The 13536-nt window shown below is 37.4% G+C and overlaps 1 long non-coding RNA gene across 1 annotated transcript; it reads left to right on the top strand.

Moving 5' to 3' along the window:
* The first annotated feature begins 7989 nt into the window (after positions 1-7989).
* LOC144958953 (uncharacterized) lies at positions 7990-12068 on the top strand. Its single transcript, XR_013642535.1, has 3 exons — positions 7990-8062; positions 10564-10648; positions 11881-12068. It is a non-coding gene; the product is annotated as an uncharacterized LOC144958953 (long non-coding RNA).
* Positions 12069-13536: the final 1468 nt, after the last annotated feature.

Raw genomic sequence — 13536 nt, 5'->3', positions numbered from 1 at the left:
AAGTGTTTAATTGAGGGGAAAAGATCCACAATAATTACAACAAGGCTGATTTAAGCCGATAAAAGAGTATGGTGTAAGATTGTTTAAATGGACAACATTATAAAACTCTTTAAAAAATCAAACTTAAGAGATTGACTTATTCATTACCATAATTTTTTGTCTTTCTATCTCTTTTGTTTTCGCCTTGATATATTTTCTGTATATTATCTCTTTCCTCCATTTAAATATCTGCAGGACCTTGAAACATCTCTTCTTCCAACGCCCTCCCTCCCTCTCTCTCTCTCTCTCTCTCTCTCTCTCTCTCATTTTCTCTCTCTCTCTCTCCCTTGCTATCTCTCTTCACACACACACACACACACACACACACTCTCTCCTCTCTCTCTCTCTCTCTCTCTCTCTCTCTCTCTCTCTCTCTCTCTTCAAACCTTTTTTCTTTTTCTTCCAGAAAATAAGGGGGAAGGGGGGGGGGGGGTAAATGATCATTTAATTTCTCAAATTCGTAGACAGCCCTCCGCTCTTCTTTTCAACTCAATTTTAATCATCGTGGTCATTTGCACACGGAAAAGTAGAAAACGGTAGGGCTGCCTGAAGCCTGTGGTCGTTTAATACTAACGAAAGAGTGAAAATGGAAAGGCTTCGTATGGGAACAAAATAGAAAATGGACGTTTCGGGTACAAACCCTTCGTCAGCACAATACGCAAATAAACGTGCTGACGAAGGGTTTGTACCCGAAACATCCATTGTCTGTTTTGTTCCCATACGAAGCCTTTCCATTTTCACCCTTTCGTTCATTTGCACACCAACCTTAAATTTTCAATTTTGTCTCCTGATACCATCTTTTAATCCCTCTCTCTCCCCCACACTTCTATCTATCTACCGATCAATGTCTCTCTCAATCCCCTGCACACACACACACACGCACACACACACACACACACACACCACACATACACAAACACCTTACCCTTGCTCAGTCTTTTCTTTCTCATCTTCACCCCCCCCCCCCCCCCCCCCCCCATTCTTATTTCACCCCCTCCCCCCTTTTCCCCCTTAGAATTATATAAATATAAAATACTTTTTTTTACTCCCACGTCATTGTCTTCGTCCTTTGTATGTCGCATGAGCAAGGTTAAATGCCGAAACGTTGTATATATTATGTGTCTTGTTTAACATACAATCCATATTTACTCCATATATTTTCGTTATACTCTATTACATTCATATCTTAATGAGTATGTCAATATTCATGTTCTTTATATTGTATGTGCCACGTCGTTCTTGTACGGTAAGTAGTTTTTCAATTTGATAGTGATGCATTTTACTGACCATTACCGCAGGTCCGATAACCCAATTCCTTATGGGCTCATTGTTGTAATGGAAATATCAAAGAATATTGTTCATTACAACAATGTTAAACTAGGCCCATAAGCCGGTTCGGAGATCAGACCTGCATATATGTGCGCGTCGACCATTACTTTTGATCTTGCCATGTTTTTCTTGTTTTACTTTTCTTCCCCTACAGAAACAGTAAGTGGGCAATCAATCGAATGGTTGTCAACGTATCAGAAGAATACCGATCATGTTTTAAGGGAAATGGACATTTTCCCCACACCTATTATTCCTTATTTCATGATTCATCTGTGCTGGGAAAGCGGATGCTTTAGTAAGACACATAAACTGGATAGCTCAGTAAGTTGACTCGACTGATAAATAAGGAAGGAGATCAATCTACTCTACTAAAATAATTAAAATATAAAGACGCAACATACAAAAGAATGCTTTTGGGAAATGAAAGATAAATGATTAAACTATCGAAGAAATCTCATTTTGGTCTCAGAATGCCGATTTTATCTTTATATCCATAATGAAAATGTAATACAACATATTTACTCCTCTACACAATGCTTTTTATCATGTCAACTAATATTAGCAATCACTAAGGCATACACGATCGAGAGCACACTGAAATTAGTTTTCTATTCCTCTGTTACTCTCTGACTATCCACTCCTCTCTCTCTCTCTCTCTCTCTCTCTCTATATATATATATATATATATATATATATATATATATATATATATATATATATATATATATATATATATATCTTTATATATATCTACATTTTGTCTGTTAGAGTTTAAAACATTCAATACCTGCATAAATTTTCTATACTGATTTCTTTTTTTTTTCCTCAGAGCGACGATATCTTTTTATCGTTGGGAGAGGACGAGGGCCCTACCAACTTCCGACTTGATAGTGATATATTAAAGGAATTAAACAATGTTAATGGTATATACAACTTGGCATAATATTGAAATGTAGTTAAAACAGTTAAGATGTCATTAAAACTATGATTAAATTTCAAAAATGGCCATTAAGATTGGTTGTGTATCGGGTTCTCATTCAGGAACGTGACTATATTTAAATCACTTAATGTCTGTAACAAGCTTTATTGCAATTTTCCTCTTTGTTTGCAATTTGGTTCAAGTTATCTTGTTTTCCAAAAAAACAAACAAAAAAAATGTCACTTAGCTTTAAGATGATAGTTCATGAAGTGGAATCATTATTAGGAATAGTTATTCACACAAGAGATACTACATTTTTAATGACTAGAAGCAAATGAAACAAAACTTCTGCATTCTTTCATTAACCCTTTCCTTCCTAGCCATTTTCAGAATTAGGTAAAAAAAAAAACAACAATTTTTGTCAAGCGACTACAGCTTAGTGGGGAAGTTGCGTGTGTCCTGCATTTGAATTTTTTCTTGAAGTTGCAGTGAGGTTGTTTTGGCTGTGATAGTTTCGTTGGTTGTAGGATGACACAATGCTGTGTATTTTTGGCATATCTACATCCTATGTTGATGGTTTTTTTATTCATTATAGGGTGAAGGATGTGGTCTTGAGGGAAACCTTTTTATAGTAGATTGAAGACTTCATTTCAGATAGAGGTTGTCGGGTTCTTGCTGATGGATAGAGTGGGTGGAGCCATTTCATATAGATAGTATGCAGATGACGTCAATCAGGCCTTTGTTATTGTTTTTGCCATCCGCGTTTGTGAGTTGTTCTCACTAAACTGTATTAACCAGACTATAAAAGTTCATGGTTACACAGAGTTTGTGTGTTGTTCCGTTATACTTCCGGATGGCAATGTTGTGAACTCCTTGGCCAAGCGCATTCTATCTATATGCTTTTCTTTGACGCTTTATATGCAGTCGGTGTGTTTTCGTCTTCTTCATATTCTAATGTTTATTCATAGCCAGTTTTTTTGTAGTGCATCTGTGTGGCCGGATTGCTTCGATAAATATGTTGTTTGCTTGTATAAATATTATGTTGCCGTTTGTTAATGCTCTCTGGTATGTTTTATTTATAGATTATTGCTATTACCGATGACGTATAATGCAATGTTCACTATCATTATTATTAATATTCTTCTTCGTCTTCTACCTGTTCTTCTTCTTCTTCTTTTTCTTCTTCTTCTTCTTCTTCTTCTTCTTCTTCTTCTTCTTCTTCTTCTTCTTCTTCTTCTTCTTCTTCTTCTTCTTCTTCTTCTTCTTCTTCTTCTTCTTCTTCTTCTTCTTCTTCTTCTTCTTCTTCTTCTTCTTCTTCTTCTTCTTCTTCTTCTTCTTACTATTGATATCATCATCATCATCATCATCATCATCATCATCATCATCATCATCATCATCATCATCATCATCACCATCATCATGTATGTGTATTTTTACAAGGGCTGTATGCTCATCTACTGTCCAGCTGTCTTCCTTCTCCTCTTTTGTAATAACAGGTTTGGGTGGATATTGGTTTCTGACACAGGCAACAAAACATTTTAATAATGATGACAAAAGCAAGACATCGGTAAGAATACCTCCCTCCCTCTCTCTCTCTCTCTCTCTCTCTCTCTCTCTCTCTCTCTCTCTACCTCTCTCTCTCTCTCTCTGTCGTCTCTCGGTGTGTCTCTCTCTGTATCTTTCTTTCCTCTCTCTTAAATTTAAACAATATATATAGTTGTCTTGTGGTATGACACTCGTTTTCGGGTCGGAAGGTCCTGGGTTCGAGCCTCGATCTCGGCGCATAATCGAGTCCTTGGAAAAGGCTCTTTACTCACTTTCTCTCACCGTACTCAGGTGTAAAATGATTAACTGGCCGTTAACAGCGTTGTCTTTGTCCTAAAAATTGTAAAATCGCCTAACAGGCGGCATGTCCCGTCCTACATGTTAAATGTTGCTGTTGACCAGGGATCCCTTGTAAAGCGCTTTGAGCACATTTAGTGGATATTGCTCTATGTAAAAGCTCAATTTTTTTTTAAATTTTTCTAATTTTTAAAAAAAAATCTAGTAATTTGCCCAGACACTTATCTTTGGCTATACCCAGCCTACGAATTGTCGATTGGTGGGTGGGTAAACAGATCTGCCAATACATTGGAACAAAACTTTGACTGGGTTACACGATTCTGGTATTCCTTTACGAGCAGTGATATTGAAATGATTTCAATTAACAATCCCTTGATTACCCCTGATCTCATATTTTATATAAAATCAATAACGGGTTACAATTATGTTAGTGAGGTGGGAAAAATAAGTATGCAAATAAGAGCATAAGAAAATTATACATAGTATAAATACATATTGTCACTCTTGCGCATAGGCGAAAGTACATTTGCAAAATGCAATTCATTCATCCGAAAGTCATGCATACATATACAATAATATATACATATATAGATAAAGAGAGAGAGTATGAAACATTTTTGTTTTTAATTAACATGAATTATCAATTTTCATTTTTTAATAGGTTAGCGTCTACTTACCGTACCAGTCGAAAACACTATATTGATTATTATTCACTACACAGACTAGTTTTAAATGACATTAATTTCTCATAACACAATGAAATTCCACATCTATAAGATTGGCAGAAGTAACCCGTACCCTTGTCCACACAGGATATTGCGCTAAGTATGCTTACTGACTTTGTCTTTGAATGAGATTACTTGGTTTTGTCCCGGCCCTGGCCAGAGTCCTGACTGGGAGGGAAACAGTCAAATGCATAGTTATTGTTTTGGGAGATGATATTTTTTTTTCTTGTAAATCATCTCTCTGTTATGTATTATTAATTTTTTCTAATTTTGAATGTATAATGTAAGCATTTGAGTGTATTCCTCTTTGTTGGATTTTGTGCTTGTGTCCGGATGAGACTTATAGGTGATCTCAAACTAAGTACATTGGTGGTATGCTCTTGGAATCTACATCTGATCCCTATTTGTTTCCAGTTCCCCTTAGTCTTACTTTCTCTTGGGTGCTTTAATTGTAATTCTAGAACTTTTTACTATCCCATTTTCTTCCTTTTTACTGGCGCTGATATAACCTAAATGTGTTGCAAGCGCCGTAAAACCCTGAAAAACATAAAAACACAAACAAGTTCTGATCACAGCAGTCTGGCCAAGTCTAGAGCCATAATGAAAGAGAAAGAAAGAAATGGCTACGAAATATCATCGGAGTTTGGTGAAGTTTAGATTCTAGATTTTGACCGGTCATTAAGCAGGAGCCAATCACATCCCTGAATCTTAGACTCCAATTTTTTTGACTGGTCAATCTAGATGTGATATTATATTCGCGAAGTCACAAATGTGATCCTTCGTCTCAAAACAGTATTATGTCGGAATGGACCAGATGCTAAAAAGTCAAATTATAGTTAAACTGGTCAAAAATATGAAACGTTGGTATTTACCACAGTAAAATATGATATTCCCTCTCCTCTATAAAGCATATAAACTCAACTTAAGCATGATATTTCTGGATACAAATTCCATCTTAAGCATCTTAAGCATCCCTACTCAATACCGTTTTGAGACGAGCGGTCACAAATGCGGTAGTCTTAGCAAAATTGAATAGGAGGGTATCATAACCGTAATTCAAGAGTGCGAGCGAGTCGGCGTTGGGGGACCGCCGCAGGGTAATTCTACGGGCACCTGGAAAATGTATGTGTTTGGTTGTCTGTAATTTATGCAGTTTTATAAAAAAAATTATGCTGGTGGGCTGTGAGAAAAGCATGGGTGATTTTTGAATCAGCACAACCACTCGTCTATTTAATGATAATTCTGATGTTGAATATTACTTACTTACTTATGCCCGTAACTCCTAGTGGAGCATAGGCCGTCGACAACAGTCCTCCATCTTCCTCTGTCCTGGGCCATCTTCTCCAACTCTCCCCAGGTGTGTCCCATCCTCTTCATGTCCGCCTCCAGGTCTCGCCGCCAGATGTTGAATATATCCTCTGTTAATTGCGTTTATTTTCTATTTCAAAACAGGAATACAAACTGCTCGTAGATATGTTACTGAAAGAACAGATACCATATTCCCAAACCCAGGTCGTTCTGAGCACAGTCAATGCTATTGCTGAAGAAAAGTTTGATATTGGCATCTCTTTAAGGGTATGATGATTTCTTCAGTATTTTATGAGTTAATGGGAATGCTACCACTTAGTTTCTCAATTGGAAGCTAGAACATGTGACTGCCCTACAAATAATAAGGATCCCATATTATCTCTTCCTGCTCTCGTTGTTTGCCCTTTAGAAGTGATTGGTGAGGATCGTGGAGCAGGGCTGTATTCGTGTGAGCAAGATAAGCTGGACATTACTTTGAAAAGGCATGGACTTGCCTTCATATGATTATGTGCCATATGTTCTTATTTAATGAATTTCCTTGTGTCATATAGTAAGAATAAGGAATGGGTTTTGATATGATATAGGGACAGCGTGGCTCAGTGGTACGGTCTTTGCTTCGTACCCGAAAGGTGCCGAGTTTGATTTCCCGCCGCTGCGCTGTGTGGCCTTGAGCAAATCACCTCGCCCTAGCTCAATTTGCGGCGCTGCACTGCGGCTGACGCCTGGTTTTTCAGTCTTCCCTTGGAGTAGGCCCTAGAGACAAATTTCCCTTACGGGATGAATAAAGGGAATTTTATTTATTTTATTTATTATATAGTGTAATTGCAACGGTGGTCGTTGGGATTGGGTATGTTTAAAGTGTCTGGTCGGATTGTTGACCAAACATGCTTTCATCTTGGCCAGTGGTTCTCAACCTTTTTGCACCGACGGTGCGGTACATCGTAAACAAAATTTCTACCGACAGTTAGAAAACAATAATGAGTATTATTTATTGAGCGCTCTTCCATATCACGAGGAAATGCTCAGAGCGCTTTACATGTGCATCAATAATTCAATTAGGAAAATAACACAAGTCTTAAGATGCTTTTTAAACATCTCATCCGATGAAGAATGCCGTATTTCTTTTGGAAGTTTGTTCCAGATGTTTGGGATGTTTCTAGAAAAGGATCGTCCTCCACATGACACGTAAGAGTTCTTTCCTTGAGTGACAAGCAATTTTCCATTGGATGGCGAGCGAAGGGATCGGTTTGGTGTATTATAAATTCATTTTTTCATGCATATAGATAAGTTGGTTGGTATGTGTTGAGGCATATAAAACGCAATGTAAGAACGTTGTACAGTTAACAGGAAGCTAGTGAAGCTCTTTGAGCAGAGGTGACGCATGATGTTTCTTGCTGTGCTTAAGGACTAATCTTGCAGCATTGTTTTGAATTATGTGCAGCCTGAGTATTCCCTCGCGGGTGAGCATTAAAAGAGAGAGAGAGAAAGAGAGAGAGAGAGAGAGAGAGAGAGAGAGAGAGAGAGAGAGAGAGTCACAATAGTCAAGTTTTGAGCGAACCAATGATGTAATAATGGTTTATATATAACTAGTGATTGTATTTATTATGCCCACCGAGGCTGTCATTTCAACTTTTTATTTGCCTTCAAAATCAATGGTAGTGTGGACTTTGTTGTTGATTTTTTCCTTTGGCCGATTTGCTATCATAATATTTATTTTTAATATGGTCATACACTTAAGATAAATTCTTTTTATTGATTTATTTTTTCACTTATAATAATGTTCCCCCCCCCCCCCTTATTTTATGGTTTAGATTCATCTACTGGTTCTTTTATCAAAACTGATGAAAAACTTCCGTCTCTGTACCACGGATACATTGGAGTCAAATCTTCAGAACTTACGGTAAGTGGTATACGTATGACATTATCATCGTTGCAATCCAGATCAAATGATGAATTTGATAAAAGGAACATGCTGCTTCTTGAAGCTCGAAGAAATAAATAACAATAGGAAAATACATGAAACTTCAATGCAATAAACGAAAACAATAATGTGGACGTTTCGGGTTTCCTCTTTGTCAACAAAACACAATGAATGAAACACTAAAGACGAATAAGAGATGTGAGGCTGGCGTATTTAATGTGATACCTTAACAATGCCATTCTCACATCTCTCATTCGTCTATACTGTTTCAATCATCGTGTTTTGTTGACAAAGGGAAAACCCCAAACGCCCACATTCTCTGAATTTGAAGCTTCCATTTAATTTCCTATTGTTATGAAATTAATAAAAGGAATGATATTCTATGCTTTTTCGTCACTATGGCGGAAGTCTGAGTTCACTCGGTATCTTGCCGAAACCATTCATGGATCTCCCGGATTTGGGAGTTTTTGACAGAATGAGGGTCATTTTAATTGATCGATATTTTGGAGGACGAGTATTCTGGCCAACAGTTTAAACACCGTAAACGGGCATACATTTGAATACCGGGGTAACTCTGAACGATCATCGATAAAAATGATTCACGGGCTACATGTCCCGTTCAATGCGTTCAGTGTACGGCAGTTAAAAACAATGATATAGATAGTTCAAAGATGACGTCACTCAGGTCTGTGTTATTGTTTTTTTGCCATCCGCGTTTATGAGTAATGCTCATTGAACAGTATTAACCTGACTATAAACGTTCATAGATACACACAGTTTTGAGTGTTGGTTCGTTATACTTCCGGATGGCAATGTTATGAGCTTCTTAGCCAAGCGCATACTATCTGTACCCCACTGGTAAGACCAATCTTGGAATGCAGCTGGAGTGGATGGAACCGTCAGATAAATAAAGTCATACACCACCTTGACAAAGTCAAAAGGCGAGCCGGCCAGCCTGTAGATTGCCCATAATAACTATAACAACATAAAAGGTATAACACATATTATGGCAGTGAGAAATTGGATAATATTGAGAGAGAGAGAGAGAGAGAGAGAGAGAGAGAGAGAGAGAGAGAGAGAGAGAGAGATGGGGCAAACATGGGTATATTAGGTTAAACAGATATTCAAAAATTACCTTCAACAAATAGGGAATGAGATTAGCGGAAGAGTAGCGTCCCTTGATTGGACGTCACCCATAGTCTGTGACGTCACCGGCGGAAAAGTTATTAAAGAGAGAACGTCATGTTTGTTGTGCGCATGCGTCTCTCGTCCTCGCGGAGACTATGGGTGACGTCCAATCAAGGGACGCTACTCTTCCGCTAATCTCATTCCCTATACACAAGAAAGGAGCGCTGCTATCGCCTAGCCCACTTTCGAGTATTGAATTCCTTCCTTGACAAGTTGAGAAATTCTGACAGATATACAATCATTACTTGTTAATTATAAAAAAAATATGTTTGTCACAGGAGGACATAATAGGATTCAATAGTCTGATGTCACGCCCGCCTAGCAACCAGCAGCCTGGTTCTAAACAAAGAAAATTGGTACTTTGCATTAATTCTTCACGCTGGCGATAACTGGTTCTCATGTCATGTGATCAGAATGTATAAAAGTCAAAACGACCTGATTTATAATGTTTTTCTCCTCTAGATACACTTTTATGCTCGTCGGAGAAGTATTTCATAAGGGCGTCCGCCATTGTTCCGATAGTTTAGAACCAGTTACTAAGTTACCATGCGTCATTATGAGGGAAGTGGCGTCACGGCTGTAATGCCCAGTCTAACACCATCGCACACATATTACTTCTATCTTCAGCTTTAAAGCGCAATAGTATGAATTGGATTGGATTGAACGTTGCTTTTGTCTTTGTTTATCTTCCTTTAATTTCTATTTTGTTGTTCTGTCGGTCCAAATTGTCTCAATTTAGTATTATGTCAGCCTTCAGTCAAATGCAACGTTAATATGATCAGTGATATAAATATATCGATTACTTTATTCTAGGGAACTAAACTCATTGTCCTCAACAAAACATATAGATTTAAAACAAAAGTGAATGTTCAGCGTCTCAATTCTCCCGATGTAATACCAGTTTCAGACAGTCAGACATAATATGTTTACTTTACCACATACTCCCAATTAATGGCACACAAAAATATCTAACAGTGGACAAGTTGATGAACACTCTTATTCATCAGTACACAGTTCATAATTCGCTGATTAAACTTTGTAAACTTTATAGAAAATGAGAGACTAGATGTATAATAGAGAGAATGATAAACAAGCGATCTTGACCGTAGAGTGTCGAACTGCTCTTGATATCTTTGGTCCTCCATAGACTCGAAATAGAAGTGTCATGCTTTTATTTTTTTTGCTAAAGGGTATTGTCAACCTCAACAGAATCGGAGTATCTTATTCTCTTTGGACTGTAGATATTTTAGGTGAATTAAAAGGTTAAATATTTTTTAATGTTTACTCCACAGTTTAGTGGCGTCGTCCCTGTCAAGAATTGCCGAAAATCAATTCGCCCATTTTGTGTGGAGTCCAGAGGAATATGACAAATTGACTGTAAGTTGTAAAGACCGTGTGTGGGTCACTCTGTACTTTTATGTTTAACACTATATGATTCAGGCCTGTCTATTGCTACGAGGTTATTTCGGGAACGAAATTATATGTATAACACAGATAGGAACGACACAACTCTACTTATCCATTCATCCTTTCTCCTGACATCCACGAATAAGGAACCACATACTAAAAGAACATGATATAAAACAGGACCGATGAAAAGGCGGTCTTCTGTCTAGCTGGACAAAACTTATAAGAACTGCCTCTGATTTCCCGCGTCCGCTTACATAGCGCAGGTTCGAACCCTGATTGGCTAAACGATGTGTTCAAAATGCCTAGCAACCCGGGGAAGGTACGGTCAACTCCGGACTTGTTCGGATTATGTCCTAGCAACCATTTGCCAGGGCATGACACCGATTGATTCTATCGATTTTGTGTTTTTATTTCTTAGTTTATTACAATCACTGTCATAATCACAGCTATCCATGTGTGATAAATCTGTTTTATTCTTGTTGAATAAACGTAATTTCGCTGAAAATTGAATAGAACAATGTAGATAAATATTTCGTGTAACGAAATGTATTATTCTACATTTTGTGAGATGAACAACCAGATTTTAACTATTTCGCTATAGTATTTCCATAGATCTGTTGAATTTTGTTTCAATTATGTTATCTGTTGCAAGAGGAAAAATTGATTTAACGATCATCCCTAATAATTATCAGTTCATATTCACAATTCTAAATTTAATACCTCTTTATATACGATGCATCTGTCAAATTTGTGGTAAGTATTTTTGATAATGTGGAAACTTTGAAAATAAATTCTTTATTTTTAAACAATCACCATAAAATGTTTCATGATGTCAAAAGTGTACTGTTTAAATAAAGACAATCAGACTGAGAACGAAAAAAACTAGATTCTCTGTTCAACCGTAGCCATTGTTGCGTTATAGCCTGATACTGAAATCCAAAAGGACTGGCAGTTTGACGTCATTATTTGGTTTTTGCACCGTCTAGTGAGTTGTCGTTAGTAGAGCTCATGGAAACAAGTTATTTTATTGGCTGAACTATTGAATACAACTCACGATTTGTTTTCTTTTGTGGCAAAAGACTGGCATTTTGACGTCATTTTTTTGGTCAGTAGCAGGCCATAACTTTACGTAGGCCACGGTTCAACCCACCATTTCCTGATAACCGACTATTTTCTTAATATCTTTGATTTATTCACAGAACTTCACTACGACGTTTTTAGAACAAGTAAAGAGTATTACACAGCTTACTGTGAGAACATATCCATCTGAAGAGGTAACATTATATTATAAGGTTTGATACATTGTTAAGCATCACACACTATGCAAGGAGTCCAAGACTTTAAGAACTCCAAAACCTAAACTTAACAAAATAAACATCAAACAGCAACAACAACCCCCCCCCCCCCAAGAAAAAAAAAACAACAACAAAAAAAAAAAAAAAAACAACCCAGAAAAAAAATCAAAACAAAACAAAAGACAAAAACAAAATCAAGAAACGCAATTTTAAGAGGCTAATAGATTTAATTTATGGCTCAGGCGTTACTAAGCAGCATCGTTATATTTCTTGCCAATACGCTTCAACAGTCTTAACGTCACTTCCCTCGTAATGACGCATGGTAACTTAGTAACTGGCTCTAGACTATCGGAACAATGGCGGACGCCCTTATGAAATATTTCTCCAACGAGCATAAAAGGGTATCCAGAGGGGAAAAAACCCATTATAAATCTGATCATGTTTTGACTTTTACACATTCTGATCACAAGACATATGAAAAGTTCTAGCCACCATGAAGAATAAAAAGTACCGACTTTCTTTCTTTAGAACCACGATGGCAGCCGTTGCTGGGCAACGTGACATCATACTATTGAATCCAATTAGCCCGTCCCGTCCCATTTATTATTTTATTTCCAGTCAATGAACAGGACTGGCAACTATTAATTACTTGTTTAGCTGCGTTTAATAAATGCCAAATAGACAACTTATAGGTCAATCCCACAGTTATAGACAAATAGATAACAACGCTTTTCGGTGGGTATGTTTACAACTTTCATAAACAAAGCAGCGTGTTACATTTGTTCAGAAATGTCCAATCGTTGGTCAACAACAAATCACGTGATTGATAACTCGGTTGGACGAAAACATGAATATGGATCGCTCCATTGCGAGTAAAATGCATACAAGATTATATTAGCAGCAAGATAATGCATCTCAACTATCAAGCGAAATCTGTGGTGCCTATAGATAGTATGCGATTGGCTAAGAAGCTCATAACATTGCCATACGGAAGTATAACGGACCAACACACAAAACTGTGTGTATCCATGAACGTTTATAGTCAGGTTAATACAGTTCAGTGAGTATTACTCATAAACGCGGATGGCAAAAAACAATAACAAAGACCTGAATGACGACCCGACCCGGTTATTCATAAACAGATCACCACAGAATACAAACGATTGATTTGTGTACAAATATGACACCCCCCCTCCCCCATCTCTCGAACAATTACCGAATGGATATATTATATCAAACAGTGCGGCTATGTGGTCTAGTGGTATGACAATCGCTTTCGCATCGGAAAGTCCTGGGTTCGAGCCTCGCTCGGCGCATAGTTGAGTTTTTGGAAAAGGCTCTGTACTCACATTCTCTCATCGTACTCAGGTGTAAAATGAGTACTACCTGCCAGCTAACAGCGCTTTTTCCGTCCAAAAAAAATGTAATATCGCATAATAGGAGTCATGTCCCGTCCTATATGTTAAATGTTGCTGTTGGCCAGGGACCCCTTGTAAAGCGGTTTGAGCACGTTTAGTGGATATTGCCCTATATAAAAAGCTCAATCTTTAGAATTTTTAA

The sequence above is a fragment of the Berghia stephanieae genome, chromosome 13 (genome assembly GCF_034508935.2).
Source record: "Berghia stephanieae isolate SIO BIC M18660-M18661 chromosome 13, UCSD_Bste_1.3, whole genome shotgun sequence".
Taxonomy (NCBI): domain Eukaryota; kingdom Metazoa; phylum Mollusca; class Gastropoda; order Nudibranchia; family Aeolidiidae; genus Berghia; species Berghia stephanieae.
This window is presented reverse-complemented; position numbering and strand designations above follow the sequence as displayed.